Source organism: Microcebus murinus, chromosome 22 (genome assembly GCF_040939455.1).
Source record: "Microcebus murinus isolate Inina chromosome 22, M.murinus_Inina_mat1.0, whole genome shotgun sequence".
Taxonomy (NCBI): Eukaryota; Metazoa; Chordata; class Mammalia; order Primates; family Cheirogaleidae; genus Microcebus; species Microcebus murinus.
The window spans coordinates 24,852,822-24,858,821 of record NC_134125.1 but is presented as its reverse complement, the minus strand read 5'-3'; positions in this window follow the sequence as shown (position 1 = coordinate 24,858,821).

Genomic DNA, 6,000 nt, shown 5'->3' with positions numbered 1-6,000 from the left:
GATTCAACCAAGAAACTCCTGGAACTGATAAATGAATTTAGTAAAGTCTCAGGATACAAAATCAATACACAGAAATCAGAGGCATTCATATACGCCAACAACAATCAAATTGAGAACCAAATCAAAGACTCAATTCCAGGCCGGGCGCGGTGGCTCACGCCTGTAATCCTAGCACTCTGGGAGGCCGAGGCGGGTGGATTGCTCGAGGTCAGGAGTTCAAAACCAGCCTGAACAAGAGCGAGACCCCGTCTCTACTATAAATAGAAAGAAAATTAATTGGCCAACTAATACATACAGAAAAAATTAGCCGGGCATGGTGGCACATGCCTGTAGTCCCAGCTACTCGGGAGGCTGAGGCAGCAGGATCGCTTGAGCCCAGGAGTTTGAGGTTGCTGTGAGCTAGGCTGCCGCCATGGCACTCACTCTAGCCTGGGCAACAAAGTGAGACTCTGTCTCAAAAACAAAAAAAACAAAAAAAAAAAAAAAACAAACAAAAAAAAAAAAACAAAGACTCAATTCCCTTCACAATAGCAACAAAGAAACTAAAGTACCTAGGAATATACTTAACCAAGGAGGTAAAAGACCTCTACAGGGAGAACTATGAAACACTGAGGAAGGAAATAGCAGAGGATGTAAACAGATGGAAATCCATTCCATGCTCGTGGATCAGCAGACTCAATATCATCAAAATGTCTATACTACCCAAACTGATCTACAGATTCAATGCAATACCTATTAAAATCCCATCAGCATTCTTCACAGATATAGAAAAAATAATTTTACTCTTCGTATGGAACCAAAGAAGACCCCGAATATCAAGAGCAATTCTAGGCAACAAAAACAAAATGGGAGGCATTAATATGCCAGATATCAAACTCTACTACAAAGCTGTAGTAATTAAATCAATCTGGTATTGGCACAAAAATAGGAATATTGACCAGTGGAATAGATCTGAGAATCCTGATATAAAACCATCCTCATATAGCCATCTAATCTTTGACAAAACAGACAAAAACATACGCTGGGGAAAGGAATCCCTTTTCAATAAATGGTGCTGGGAAACCTGGAGAGCCACCTGTAGAAGGCTAAAACAGGACCCACACCTTTCACCTCTCACAAAAACCAACTCACGCTGGATAACAGACTTAAACCTAAGGTATGAAACTATTAGAACTCTAGAGGAAAAAGTTGGAAACACTCTCCTAGACATCGGCCTGGGCAAAGAGTTTATGAAGAAGTCCCCAAAGGCAATCACAGCAGCAACAAAAATAAATAAATGGGACATGATCAAACTAAAAAGCTTCTGCACAGCCAAAGAAATAGTCATGAAAGTAAACAGACAACCTACAGAATGGGAGAAAATTTTTGCATCCTATGCATCCGATAAGGGACTGATAACTAGAATATACTTAGAATTCACGAAAATCAGGAAGAAAAAATCAAATAACCCTATTAAAAAGTGGGCAAAGGACTTGAACAGAAACTTTTCTAAAGAAGACAGAAGAATGGCCAACAAACATATGAAAAAATGCTCAACATCTCTAATCATCAGGGAAATGCTAATCAAAACCACAATGAGATATCACTTAACCCCAGTGAGAATGGCCTTTATCAAAATATCTCCAAACAATAAATGCTGGCGTGGTTGCGGAGAGGGAGGAACACTCCTACACTGCTGGTGGGACTGCAAACTAGTTCAACCTCTGTGGAAAGCAATATGGAGATACCTTAAAGCAATACAAGTGAATCTACCATTTGATCCAGCAATCCCATTGCTGGGCATCTACCCAAAAGATCCAATGACACTCTACAAAAAAGACACCTGCACTCGAATGTTTATAGCAGCACAATTCATAATTGCAAGGCTGTGGAAACAGCCCAAGTGCCCATCAGTCCAAGAATGGATTAATAAAATGTGGTATATGTATACCATGGAGTACTATTCAGCTCTAAGAAACAATGGTGATATAGCACATCTTATATTTTCCTGGTTAGAGCTGGAACCCATACTACTAAGTGAAGTATCCCAAGAATGGAAAAACAAGCACCAGATATATTCTCCAGCAAACTGGTATTAACTGAGTAGCACCTAAGTGGACACATAGGTACTACAGTAATAGGGTATTGGGCAGGTGGGAGGCGGGAGGGGGGCGGGTATATAGATACATAATGAGTGAGATGTGCACCATCTGGGGGATGGTCATGATGGAGACTCAGACTTTTGGGGGGAGGGGAGGAAATGGCCATTTATTGAAACCTTAAAATCTGTACCCCCATAATATGCCAAAAAAAAAAAAAAAGACAAAGAATGTAAAAAACAAAGTAAAAAAAAAAAAAAAAGTAGAATCAACCTAAAATTCCAGCAAGGGGCCAGGAGCAGTGGTTCATGCCTGTAATCCCAGTACTTCAGGATGCCAAGGAAAGAGGATCACTTGAGGGCAGGAGTTCCAGGCCACCCTAACTAACATAGTGAGACCCTGTCTCTACAGAAAATTCAAATATTAGCCAGGCATGGTGGCACACGCCTATAGTCCCAGCTACTCAGGAGGCTGAGGAAGGAGAATTGCTTGAGCCCAAGAGTTTGAAGTTGCAGTGAACTGCGATGATGCCACTGCACTGGAGCTTGGGTAACAGAGTGAGACCCTGTCTCAGAAAATAATAATAAATAAATAATTCCAGCAAGACATACTTGGCAGAACTCTGGAAAGGCACACCAGGAACCAAGTCCAAGGCTTCTGGTGTCAGGGCTCACAGACCCCAGGGGTCACCCCCACCTGTGCATGGGGGTGTGGCAAAGACCTTGTTGACCAAAACATTAGGCTCCTCTAGGCCTTCTTCTCAATTAGGCTTTGACCTTGGACTTCAGCGTCCATCCTTGTTGGGCATATATGGTCCAGTTTTAGCAAGAATCCTGCTAAATAGGTTTAGCCAGAGTCCTCCACCCTCAACAGCTGGTCACCTTGGATGTCTGATCAAATTCCTCTCCCCCCGACCTCCCCCGGTGGTATCTGGTCACCCTGGCCTGCCTTCAGCAACAGTCCTGTTAGGTGGGTTTAACTAGAGTCCCCTCACCCCTGATGTTTCCTCTTAGTCATTCCCACCCCCCGACCCCCACCCTGCTCCTTGGCTGCAAATCCCCACCTGTCCATGCGATACTAGGAAAGTAGCCCGTTTCTATATGGGGTCTCTTCTCCCTCACTGCAATAGTTCCTGAATAAAATCTGTCTTTATCCTTTATATGGATCCAGCTCTGGCTTTCTGTTAAAAGCAGGGAAGGTGCAGAGGAGGGGGTCCAGCCCACAGCAGAAAAGTCAGTTCAGAAGCTCTTCCTTCTTGCAGGTCTCACCTGAGCCCACCTCCGCCTGAGAACAGGGAATGCTGCCAGGCCTGGAGCCCTACTGTGTGGGGAGCAGGTACCTGGGGCCAGCATTTCAGAAGGTGCCCAACCGGCCCTGCAGTTGCACAGCCCCCAGAGTGAATGCCCCTGACATGCTGGCCTCACCTGCCTCACTCGGCTCCTGGCCCGGCCCAGCCCCTCCCCATGTGTTCCACAGCCTCCAACTGGGAAAGCCTGCAGTCAGCAACAGCTGTTGCATTCTTCCTGCTACCCAGGCATCTCACAAATTTCTCTTTTGGCCAATTTGGACCCAAAATCATATAGGGAAGGGGATTCTGAGAAACTTAATTCTAGTTTAGCCAGATGGACACAGTATAAGACCACTACAGCCCACCTTTGTCAGTTTGGCATCTCTACACACTTCCTTTAATCGTAAAGACAGTAACCAAATCATACTGCCACCTGACGCAATGAAGCAGCCCTTGTACAACAAAAACATGCTAACCCTCCCCCCGAAAGGACTCGGATCTATATACATCACTTCATCCATCTATGGGTGGTGTTCAACCCTATCCCAGTTGATTTACACAAATGGGCACGCACACACATGCACACCTTTGATATTCAGTAATTTAGTTACCAAAATAGAAGGTTACCCACTATTAACACATCTCGTATGAGATCACAGGGAAATGAGGGGGAGAAAGTGTTATGATAAATGCAAATATATTCATATCAAGACAAAGAAGAAATATACCTGTAACCACCAAAGTCCTCTTTCCTGACTGTGTCTGTGGTCGCAGTGAGTGGTTTTTGCTCCCACTACACATTCCATATTCACTTTGCGCTCCGCAGGCACCTCAACTGGTCAGGGCTGTTTGGTGGGGTGACCAACCAACCCACCATTCAGGAGGGTCTGGGCCATTCACCTGTCTGAATTAGGTGGCTGTAGTTGGCAGGAACTGTCATCACAGGACATGAAGGGGCCCTGAGGCTGTCAGTATTCCAGACATACTCCCTCCGGCCCCCTCCTCATGGAGGGCAGCACCTCAGTGCCTCGATCACCCCATGTCTGTTGTTCTCTGGCATAAGGAGCCCAGAGTGGCCAGGGGGCAGCCTCTTGTCATGCCCTCTCAAAGGCATTCCTGTACTGGGAACTGCAACTGCTGCGCCAGCAGAGCCCACAGGTGCCCGGGTGGGAAGCAACTCTTCTGGGTGGATTCCTAGGCCCACAAATCCCAGCTGGGGTGAAGCGGCACTACACGATGGTTTTCTGGCTGTGTTTTTCCGGTTGGTTTCTAGCATCACTGCATTGTTTGCCAAAAACATAATCTGTACTTTGGCCCTTTGATACTTGCTGATACTTTCTTTACAGCCCAGCACTTGTGCACACATGTTCCACATGTGCTTGAAAAGAATATGTGTTCTGCACCTGGAATTCACTCTACTCCGTGGATGGCCATAAGGATTGTTTGTCAACTGTCCTCTTCAAACCTTCTCTAGCCTTTCTCCGTCATGGTTCATTTATTGCATTAATTACAGAGATATGTAAAAATCTGGTATCACCCATGCATGGATAGGAGTCTCTCTAAGCTTGGCTTCCTGGGACCCCACAGCTGGAATGGGGCTCCTGGGGCAGCTCTGGGCTTCAGGCCTGCAGAATGGCTGAGGCACAGGGGAGAAGGGAACAGTGAGCCCCAGGCAGGGGTGTGGGGTCCTGCTTCCCCCAGCTCAGTGTGGCTCGTGATGCCCCCTAGTGGCCTCCCACCCTATCTCTCTCTCTCTCTCTCTCTCTCTCACACACACACACACACACACACACACACACCCCGCAGGGCCCTGCAGGGGGCTTCAGATGAGGAGGGTGCTGTTCCCCGCCCTTTGTCCTGCTAAATCACTCAAGTCCCTTCTCCCTCCCGTTACTCCCGTTTCTCCACCTACTTCTCACTGTCTGAGAACAGGCACTGACAAGGTCTCCTGTTGTGATCTTGAAATGGACTCTGAGCTCTTCCCACTTCACTTTTCTATGAACTCGGCTTCTCTCAAAATTCCTACTGACCCAGCACCCATGAGACAGGGAAGAAACGAAGGGCAAGACACACAGGGAGCACAAGAGCTAATGTCCTGTGGCTGCAGCTTGGAGGGCCCGGGCAGGGGGCAGGGGTGGTCAGATCAGGCAGGGCCTGCAGGCTGGCCTTGACACTTAGGTTTATGTGGGACTCAGTGGGGGTGTTTAAGGAAGGACATGATCCTATCAGCCTTGCAGGGCAGAAAGATCACTCTGGCTGCTGAGAAAGGACAAAAGGGCAGTGACATCAGGCAGGAGGCTGTGCACTGTGCCAGCAGAGGGGTGACAGCAGCCTCAACTAAGGTGGGAGCAGTCAGATGAGAGGAGGTGGTGCCAAGTGATACAGGAGCAGGGTACAGGGGATCCATGTGCGAGAATGTGGAGGAGGAGGGGGTGTCTGATGCCTGGCTTGTGATCACCACACTGGAGGAAAGAACCGGAAAGAGAAAGCAGGCAGAAGAGCATCACCGGTATGCAGATGAGACAGGAGAAAGCCACTTGTTCACACAGCCCTGTGGGGGTATGGTGGGCAGTGAGACCCACATGTCCCCAGCTTCGGGGCCCAATTCCCACATTGCAGGAAAAGAAGATGGGA